General features: G+C 37.1%; 1 long non-coding RNA gene across 1 annotated transcript; it reads left to right on the plus strand.

Moving 5' to 3' along the window:
- Positions 1-277: 277 nt before the first annotated feature.
- On the plus strand, positions 278-10,027 carry LOC128640121 (uncharacterized). Its single transcript, XR_008399295.1, has 3 exons — positions 278-337; positions 2,290-2,346; positions 10,003-10,027. It is a non-coding gene; the product is annotated as an uncharacterized LOC128640121 (long non-coding RNA).
- The last annotated feature ends 1,208 nt before the right edge of the window (positions 10,028-11,235 follow it).

An 11,235-nucleotide genomic window follows, 5' to 3' on the forward strand; every position in this document is an offset into this window, starting at 1 on the left:
TTCTTAATTAAGCTGTTTTCCAGATTGCTTTCCTTCCAGCCTGACAGCTCTTTTGATTTTTGAAGGATCCCGGCCGCCTGAAGACTAAATTACACTTGACCTTATTAAAAGATGAAACAGACACATAAAACGATGCATGACAAAAACATTAATGCTTTTAGAATATTGTTAAGTACCCAATATGCAGCATTCACTTTGAAGTCTTGGTTTCCTATCAAGACATTTTACAGCTTTTAGGCCTTGTCTCAGGAGAAATAGTTACTTGATCAAAGTGAGGCTCACTCATTGAAGAGAACAGCTACTCATTCTAAGTGGGTCCCATTCATTTTTTGAACAGGTAAAACCTTTTAAAAATTAGTTAAAATACTTTGAAGACAGGTGCACTCATCGGAAGGTGTTTTGGTTGGCAGAGACATTCATTCAAATTAGATTTAAGTTATTTAAAGAAAGTAGAGCTCACTTCACCTATAATAGGCACAGTTAGTAATTCAAAGTGAGTCTAAGTTATAAAAAAGGCAGAGTCATTTATTCAAAGTGAGTCCAAATTATTGACAAGCAGATATACTAATTCAAAATGAGTGCAACTTATAGAAAGTTAGATGCAATTGACTTTAAAGTAAGTCAATTTACAGAAAGGCAAAGGCACTAATTCAAAAAATGCCCAACGTATAGGAAGGCAGAGACATTAAAGGGACATGAAAACCATCCTTTTATTTTTCACAATTCAAATAGATTTGTAATTTTACTTGCATCATATTTGCTTCATTCTCTTGGTATCCTTTGTTGAAGGAGAAGCTATGCACTTCTGTGAGCTACTTGAGCACACTGGGTGAACCAATGACAAGAGACATATATGTGCAGCCACCAATCATCAGCTATCTCTCATTAGTGCATTGCTGTGTCTGTGCCTACTTATGTATGCTTTAAAACCATGGATACAAAGAGAACAAACAAAAAAAATAGATGATTCTAAAAGAAAATTAAAAAATTGTATAAAATTGCATTCTCTATCTGAATTACAAAAGTTTGATTTTTTTTTTACATTACTGTCCCTTTAATTCAAAGTGAGTCCAAATGATATAAAGGTAGAGGCACTAATTGAAAGTGAACCCAATTTATAGAAAGGCAGAGGTACAAATTCAAAGTAAGTCTAACTTATAGAAAGGCAAAGGTATTATTTGCAGGTAAGTACAACTAATACAAATACAGAGGGGCATATTTATCAAGCTCTGTGTGGAGCTTGATGCCCTGTGTTTCCGACGAGCCTTCAAGCTCACCGGAAACAGAAGTTATGAAGCAGCGCTCTAAAGACCGCCGCTCCATAAGCTGTCCGTCTGCTCTGAGGCGGCAGACAGAAATCAACCCGATCGAATACGATCGGGTTTATTGACACCCCCTGCTAACGGATGATTGGCCGCGAATCTGCAGGGGGCAGTATTGCACCAGCAGTTCATAAGAACTGCTGGTGCAATGATAAATGCAGAGAGTGTATGCTGTCAGCATTTATCGATGTGCAGCGGACATGATCCGCAATATCGGATCATGTCCGCTCGCACATTAATAAATAGGCCCCAATGGCACTTATTCAAAGTGAGTCCAACTTATAGAAAAGTAGAGGTACAGAGACAACCATTCAAAATAAGGCAATCTTTAGGGAAGAATAAACAATTCATATTTTATGAAAGTTAAAGAAGAATAAACATTTTATATGTTAGAAGGCAGAGATACAAATGACTACTTAGTATGGAAAAACCAAGAAACTTAGGTCCTGACAATCAAATATTGTCCAGCTTGGAGAGAAATTATAGTGCAGACTTCATAGAGGCTAAACTTTCTGAATTCTCTAGGAAAAAAGGTGGAACCTGGAAGACTCAGAGATATGAGAGAACTCAGATAATGCTCTCTGCTCAGATAAGATGATCTAAAATTATCCTCCAGCACTGTGAAATCTCTCGCAAGATTCTACAATGGCGTATTGCTATACTTCTCTGAGGAGCGTTAACTGCATTTCAGTATCAGAGACAAGCTCAGTGCAATATAGAATGATCGCTTTGTGACACTTACACTTTGTGATTTGTATTTTATATTACTTTAGACTTCAGATTGTGTCCTATAAGTTTTAATACTTTCACATTTTCCACTTTTCATTTTGTATTTTAATACATTTAAATATATACAGCACTGATTTTGCACATCAGGATTATGCTTTGAAAGTTTCTGTGTGGATCCTACTTTGTATATTTCTATATATCTTTTACAAATTACATTGTACTTTGTATTTGTTTACAGTTTAAGAAAGTGTGTTGTACATGGACGTTCCCTGGGCTGAACATGTGAGTTTCCATGGTATGTCTGAATCTTTCTCACAATTATCATGATATGCTCTAAGCGTTAAACACCAACAAGTCTCACTAATTTATCTCACCAGCTGTAAGCAGGTGACGTTTGTTTAAAATTCACAATAGACATGTAACTGACCGAAAAGTAATCAATACTAAATTAGTGGCAATCGCAAGTTAAATTGTAGTGACAACATATCTGTTTTAATTAGCATTTGCTGCACACTGAGAATATATATCAATGTCAGATAGTCTACTGTTAAAGGGCCATGATACCCAACTGTTTAAATGCTTAAAAATGATGCAGCATAGCTGTAAAAAGCTGACTAGAAAATATCACCTAAACATCTCTAAAAAAGGACATTAAGCAGCAAATCAGTATGCCTGTCCCGGGACCTGCAAGGGAGTGAGCCTCATGCACACTCATGTTATTTCCCTATTTAGTTTAAGGAAAATCTCATGAGTTGAGTGAAATCTCATGAGATCACAGTAAAAGAGTTCATGACCTCAGCACTGTTGATGCTGATTGGCTGCAGTTCATTTCTTCCTTTTTTACCTGCAGCTAGACAGCAGCTGAGTATAACTTTTTACACAGAACTTACTCTGCTGAGCTGAGGAGATTGTGAGGTAAAATATCTTCCTTTTTTATATAGAGATGCTCAGGTGATATTTTCCTGACAGCTTTTTACAGTTATGTTGCATCAGTTTTAAGTGATTTAGCATATAGGTATTATGTCCCTTTAACTTCACTCTCCCCTGTGTATACCAGAGCTGAACACATTGGGTATAATAAAACTTAAAGGACATAATCAGAGGTCTCCAATAAAATAAAATACAAAGCACAAAGTGTAAATGTAACAAAACACTTATGTCATGCAGTGCTATATTGCACTTGCCTTGTCTTTCCTTCACATACAGAAATGCAGGAAATCCACTTAGAGAAGTAAAGAAAAATTTCCCTTTCTATAATCTTGTGAGGGATCTCACAGTGCTGGAGGATCATTTTACATCATATCATCTGAGCAGAGAGCTTTAAAACATCAGGTCCTCTGTGTGAAGCTGTATAACGGGTTGGGAGAAACATTCAAAATGAGTTATATTTACTGTATTCATGAGCACTAATATTTTAATTATGATCCATTTACTTCAATTTAACCTTAGTAAATGGAAGGAAAAAGGCATAAGAATATAGGGACTGTCATTTTTTCCTACCAATAGATAAGGATAAAATTTGGTGCTGGAATTATCAGCAGATAATTATTACTTTTGTTCTATAGAGTGAGTTAAATTGTGAGATAATATTATGAAGACCTGGATCTATGTATATTTAGTTATAGTTGCAGCATATGTTTAAGTATTTAACTATAAAGAAACAATATATTAGATGAATAATCCAAATAGTTTTGAGTTTGCTGGATTTCTTTGAAGATGTCTCTGGATTTACAAGGAAGTTATAGGCTTGTTTACAAGGAGTTATATTATTTAAAAGATCTGACTATTGAATTCTTTTCATAATGTTATATATTTAAAGGGACAGTCTACATCAGAATTTGTATTGTTTAAAAAGATAGATAATCCCTTTATTACCCATTCCTTAGTTTTGCTTAACCAACACAGTTATATTAAAGGGATATGAAACCCAATTTTTTTCTTTCATGATTTATGTAGAGCATTCAATTTTAAGCAACTCTCCAATTTACTCCTATTAACTATTTTTCTTTGTTCTCTTGGTATGCTTCGTTGAATGAGCAGCAATGCACTACTGGTTGCTGACTGAACGCATGGGTGAGCCAATGACATTCTGTATATATATGCATCCACCAATCAGCAGCTAGAACCTAGGTTCTTTGCTGCTCCTGAGCTTTCATAGATAAAACCTTTCAGCAAAGGATAACAAGAGAAGGATACAAATTAAATATTAGAAGTCAAATGGAAAGTTGTTTAAAATCGTATTCTCTATCAGAATCATGAAAGAACATTTTTGGGTTTCATGTCCCTTTAACCCCTTAACGACCGAGGACGTGCAGGGTACGTCCTCAAATAAAAGCAGTTAACGCCTGAGGACGTACCCTGCACGTCCTCGGTGTGGAAAGCAGCTGGAAGCGATCCTGCTTGCTTCCAGCTGCTTTCCGGTTATTGCAGTGATGCCTCGATATCGAGGCATCCTGCAATAACCATTTTTAGCCATCCGATGCAGAGAGAGCGACTCTGTGGCCCTCTCTGCACCGGACATTAACGGCTAAGTTCATTGGTGGGTGGGAGCCGGTGTGGGAGGCGGGTGGCGGCCATCAATGGCCCTGGATGATGCGGAGGGGGGTGGGATCATGGGCGGGGATGGCCGGGGGCGCACACAGACGCGTGCACGTGCACTGGGATGCGGGGGCGGGCGCGTGCATGGGGAGGGAGCGAGTGGGAACTGCTACACTACAGAAATATTTTATTTAGAAGTTGGGATAATGGGGGTTATTATATTCAATTTAGCAAGATTGGTGGCTGGTGGGTTATTAGTCTGTGGGGGGGAAGCTACACTACATAAAAAAATAAAATAAAAATAATAAAACCATTTTTTTTTTTTTTTGCAAACTGGGTACTGGCAGACAGCTGCCAGTACCCAAGATGGCCCCCAATAAGGCAGAAGGGGGGGTTAGAGAGCTGTTTTGGGGGGGATCAGGGATGTTGGGGGCTAAGGGGGGATCCTACATAGCAGCATATGTAAATATGCTATAAAAAATTAAAATATTCAAAGATACCTTTTATTTTAGTACTGGCAGACTTTCTGCCAGTAGTTAAGATGGCGGGGACAATTGTGGGGTGGGGGAGGGAAGGGTGCTGTTTGGGAGGGATCAGGGGGTGTGATGTGTCAGGTGGGAGGTTGATCTCTACACTAAAGTTAAAATTAACCCTGCAAGCTCCCTACAAACTACCTAATTAACCCCTTCACTGCTAGCCATAATACACGTGTGATGCGCAGCAGCATTTAGCGGCCTTCTAATTACCAAAAAGCAATGCCAAAGCCATGTATGTCTGCTATTTCTGAACAAAGGGGATCCCAGAGAAGCATTTACAAACATTTGTGCCATAATTGCATAAGCTGTTTGTAAATAATTTTAGTGAGAAACTTAAAGTTTGTGAAAAAGTTTGTGAAAAAGTGAAATTTTTTTTTTATTTGATCGCTTTTGGCGGTGAAATGGTGGCATGAAATATACCAAAATGGGCCTAGATCAATACTTTGGGTTGTCTACTACACTACATTAAAGCTAAAATTAACCCTACAAGCTCCCTAATTAACCCCTTCACTGCTGGGCATAATACAAGTTTGGGGCGCAGCGGCATTTAGCAGCCTTCTAATTACCAAAAAGCAACACCAAAGCCATACATGTCTGCTATTTCTAAAGAAAGGGCATCCCAGAGAAGCATTTACAACCATTTGTGCCATAATTGCACAAGCTGTTTGTAAATAATTTTAGTGAGAAACCTAAAATTGTGAAAAATGTAATGTTTTTTTTAATTTGATCGCATTTGGCGGTGAAATGGTGAAATGAAATATACCAAAATGGGCCTAGATCAATACTTGGGGTTGTATACTACACTACACTACAGCTAAAATTAACCATAGAAGCTCCCTACATACTCCCTAATTAACCCATTCACTGCTGGGCATAATACACATGTGGTGCGCAGTGGCATTTAGCAGCCTTCTAATTACCAAAAAGCAACACCAAAGCCATACATGTCTGCTATTTCTAAAGAAAGGGGATCCCAGAGAAGCATTTACAACCATTTATGCCATAATTGCATAAGTTGTTTGTAAATAATTTCAGTGAGAAACCTAAAGTTTGTGAAAAAGTGAACAATTTTTTTTATTTGATCGCATTTGGCGGTGAAATGGTGGCATGAAATATGCCAAAATGGGTCTAGATCAATACTTTGGGATGTCTCCTAAAAAAAAAATATATACATGTCAATGGATATTCAGGGATTCCTGAAAGATATCAGTGTTCCAATGTAACTAGCGCTCATTTTGAAAAAAAGTGGTTTGGAAATAGCAAAGTGCTACTTGTATTTATTGCCCTATAACTTGCAAAAAAAGCAAAGAACATGTAAACATTGGGTATTTCTAAACTCAGGACAACATTTAGAAACTATTTAGCATGGGTGTTTTTTGGTGGTTGTAGATATGTAACATATTTTGGGGGTGAAAGTTAGAAAAAGTGTATTTTTTTCCATTTTTTCATCATATTTTGTATTTTTTTATATCAAATTATAAGATATGATGAAAATAATGGTAGATTTTGAAAGTCCATTTAATGGTGAGAAAAACTGTATATAATATGTGTGGGTACAGTAAATGAGTAAGAGGAAAATTACAGCTAAACACAAACACCGCAAAAATGTAAAAATAGCCTTGGTCCCAAATGGACAGAAAATGGAAAAGTGCTGTGGTCATTAAGGGGTTAATATATTTTTTACCTCTTTGATTAACTTGTATCTAAGCTTCTGCAGACTGCCCCCTTATTTTAGTTCTTTTGACAGACTTGCATTTTAGCCAATCAGTGCCCCCTCATAAGTAAGTTCACGGGCGTGAAAATCATCAGATATATATAGAAATGTATTTAAGAATAAATAGAACATATTCTGCTATGTGAAGAACATTGAAATGTCGGGTTTAGTGCACTTGAATAAACGTGATCAGGTTAGCGCATGAGTATGGGTGTTAGGATTTTTTGCAGTTTGTGCACTCCATTGAAGTTTATGAGAGAATATATTCATGTGGTCGCGATATTCAAAGTTCAACTTTTTGCATGCATCAGGTTTTTGCTCTTGTGCTAACTTTTTATTTTCAACTCATAATACAAGCGCAACTCAACACTCGCAAGAAGCCTCCGTCTAGCAAAGTTAACACTCGAGGAGCACAAAATAGTGCTCCACCAGTAATCTAGCCCTAAATAAGTTATTTTATCTTTCTAATTATGGAACTCACATAGAATGTAAGGTTTCCAAATACGGATATTTCATAGAGAAATCCATCCTTTTGTTTATTAAAAGTAAATTTGAATTATTGGCAGAATTTAAAAAAAGCTTTTACATAAATCAATTTATTTTTTCAGATACCCACTTTGAATTAATACTGCTGCTTTTCTTTCTTTTTTCTTTTTTTAATATTCCTTTCTATTGTTAGACTAACATATTCAACTAAATCATAAGAAAAAGAAAAATATAGTCTCTAACACAGACCTTAAAGGGACAGTCTAGTCAATATTAAACGTTCATAATTCCGATAGGACATGTCATTTTAAACAACTTTCCAAATTTCTTTTATCATCACATTTGCTTTGTTCTCTTGGTATTCTTAGTTGAAAGCTAAACCTAGGTAGGCTCATAAGATAGACAGCGTTAGTTTATGTGTGCCATATAGATAGCATTGTGCTCATTCCCATGGAGTTATTTATGAGTCAGCACTGATTGGCTAAAATCAGCAGTCTGCAGAGGCTTAAATAGAAGATAATCACTGAGGTAAAAAGTATATTAATATAACCGCGTTGGTTGTTAAAAAACAGGGAATGGGTACTGAAGGGATTATCTATCTAAGTATTCAAATTCTGGTGTAGACTGTCCCTTTAAATGCTTTGCCATGTGGTTTTCTTTTATCATCTGAAACTTTTGCATCCACTATTTAATAGGTAACAAAAAAATATATTTCTGTAGTTCCTGCACATGTATGGCAGTTTGAGTACACATTTATTACATTGCAAACTGTATTGCGTTATTTATATATTTTTTAATTAAAATAATTGACAGATTTTTTATTTCTAAAAATTAATTGAGTGACAAATTAGTTTAGTAATAATAAGTAAGGGAAATTCAATAACTACATATATTTTAGTTTTAAAATAGTTGTAGCGGTCTTGAGGTGCACAGCTTGTGAGGGAAGGAGGAAAAAAAAGCAAAAGCTAAAAGTTGCAAATACTGTAGATGTTATGTAGAGTTATGAAAAGTCTGTAAGGCAGAATGTATGAGCATATAATGAACTTGGTAAAGAACAGCAGAGATTGGTTTAACAGACTTGTCTTGTCTAATGGGCCATGGGTGAAATGTCATAGGTGCAGTATGATATACAGTGGCGTATTTAGGTTTTGTGCTGCCCTAGGCACTCAAAATTCTGCTGCGCCACCCACCAGGTTTTAGGCCTTTTTTGGCCATAATACTTTTAGGTGAGGGTGTACTGGAATTTTTTTTTTCATGGCATTTCCAAAGTAAATGTTGATGTTCAAGTGTGCATGCGTGTGTGTGTATATGTGTGTGTATGGTGAGTGTGTGTGTGTATAGTGTGAATGTGCAGAGGAGTTTGTGTGTAGTGCAGTGAGCGTGTGTGTGGGTGTAGTGAGTGTGTGTGTAGTGAGACTAAAAAAGTGCTGCCCCCCAAAAATCTGCCTCCCTAGGCAAGTGCCTATGCAGCCACCAATCAGCAGCTCCTGAGCCTACCTAGGTATCCTTTTTAACAAAAGATGCCAAGAGATTGAAACAAATGAGATAACAGAAGTAAATTGGAAAGTTATTTAAAATTGCATGCTCTCTCACAATCATGAAAGAAACAATTTGGGTTTCATGGCCCTTTAAGGAAAGATACAATTAGGGGAGATTTTTTTTCTTCATGTTTAATTTAGGAAGTATTGGTGTTTAATGGTTATTTGGGTATGGGGTAAATTCAGCATAAGGGTTAATGTGAGCTTGTCATGTAGGGGGTTTGAGATGGGTAATAACATGGGTGGATTATGGTTAGGAGAGAATCATATGAGAATCTGCTAGACCATTAGATCAGACCTGATTGGTTAGCTATTTAATTGAATGTGGTGTTGGAAGGTTGTAGTTAGGGATACTTTCATCAGGACAGTGTGGTTATGTTTATTTTGGGGGGAAGATGCTGTTAGTGGGGAATAAACTGAGTTAGTGGGGAATATACTGAGTGATGTTTAGAACAGGAGTTTAGTTCAGTGAGGAAAATCATTTATTTTTTGATCATCTGCACTGAATTTTGTCTATTTATAAAGGGCTAGATTACAAGTAGAGCGCTAATTTATCATGTGCCCATAAACCATTGGACGGGCGCACAATAAATAACCAGCCATTACAAATGGATGGTTATTGATACCACAAGCTCTAAATGTCCCCCAATTGTCCCCAAATGTCATTGTAGTAATATTTAATATAAAATAAAAATAGTAGCATCTTTATTTTCTAATAAAGTAACTGGAAGAAGCAGTTATAAGGGGATAAAGTTTGCCGGTGAGGGGTGTTAGAAAAAAAGTCACTGAAAAGTGCCTTTACATTGCGGTCTATGGGAACTGTGTTATCCCTGTAAATATATATGTATATGATTATATACATACAGTATATATTTATGTGTTAATATGTGTATATACACATATAAACACATATATATGTATATATTCATATGCAATTATATATATATATTTAAAATTGCTACCCATCGCTGCGCAATTTACCCCTTATTTTCATGCCGTGTCTTTGCGCTCATCTTGTAATCTGGACCAATATGTTTTATGACAGATTAAAGCAACTGTTTTTAATTGTTGTTACAATTACGGAAGAATGTTCTATTAGCTCTCATATAAATAAATAGCTGTTACTATTACTTCCACAGAACTGGGATCTTCCACAGAACTGGGGTGACTTGAGTATGATTGCTAACCTACCACTGTTAATAGTGACGGATCTCCCATGATGCTGAAGCTTGGTTTCCACCAATAGCAACTTACTGCTTCATTAATGGGTTGCTGCAGATTGTAAACCAATATAAAGAACTGGATACCTGAGATCCGATCTAAGAACACATGGTTAATACAGAATGTGGGTTCCAATACGTCATAAGGTATCTGCAAAATACATATTTCAGTATTAAAAAAAGTACTTTGTTTTTTGTTTTTTTCTCAGAGTTAAATGCCAGGGGTGTTCATATGTAGGATTTTTTTTTAAATAGAAAGTATTTTCCCACGGAAAAGTGGGCAGCAGCAGAGCAGCTGGACTGGAGCCAGGTGACATCATCACATCCGTAGGATAAAAAAAAGATCTGAGTTGAGTCCTTTTAGTTACAAAGAATTAGCTGCCAGACCAAGAAAAAGGATAGAGTGTTGGTAACATTACATACTAATATCAATTAAAAAATAAAGTGTAATTCACGTTCACATGAGAATATCTGTTAATCTGACTGAGCACTTACGTTCTGCTGTGTGTGCTCATGTATTAATGTATCTGTATCGTTTGCCTATCTGTACCATTGTGTGTCTTGATGCATGTGTTTGGATCAGTGTCCCAACCTGTTTATGCATTAAAGTGTATATAAATCTTTTGTGCTACATCATACAAGACCCACTATTGATGGTATCAGTGCAGAAGCATAACTTTAACACTGTAACTACCAATAGCAGGTCAGGAGCTATCAATCTCCTGTCATACAACACCCTATGCGGCATATGTATCAAGCTCCGAATGGAGCTTGATGCCCCGTGTTTCTGGCGAGCCTGCAGGCTCGCCAGAAACAGCAGTTATGAAGCAGCGGTCACAAAGACCGCTGCTCCATAACCTGTCCGCCTGCTCTGAGCAGGCAGACAGACATCGCCGGAAATCAACCCGAACGAGTACGATCGGGTTGATTGACACCCCCCTGCTGGCGGCCTATTGGCCGCGAGTCTGCAGGGGGCGGCGTTGCACCAGCAGCTCTTGTGAGCTGCTGGTGCAATGATGAATACGGCGAGCGTATTGCTCGTCGTATTCAGCGAGGTCTGTCGGACCTGATCCGCACTGTCGGATCAGGTCCGACAAACCTTGATAACTAGAGGCCTATAAGTTCTGTTATTACTTTCTATGGGAGTAGCTA

Source organism: Bombina bombina, chromosome 1 (assembly GCF_027579735.1).
Source record: "Bombina bombina isolate aBomBom1 chromosome 1, aBomBom1.pri, whole genome shotgun sequence".
Lineage (NCBI taxonomy): Eukaryota > Metazoa > Chordata > Amphibia > Anura > Bombinatoridae > Bombina > Bombina bombina.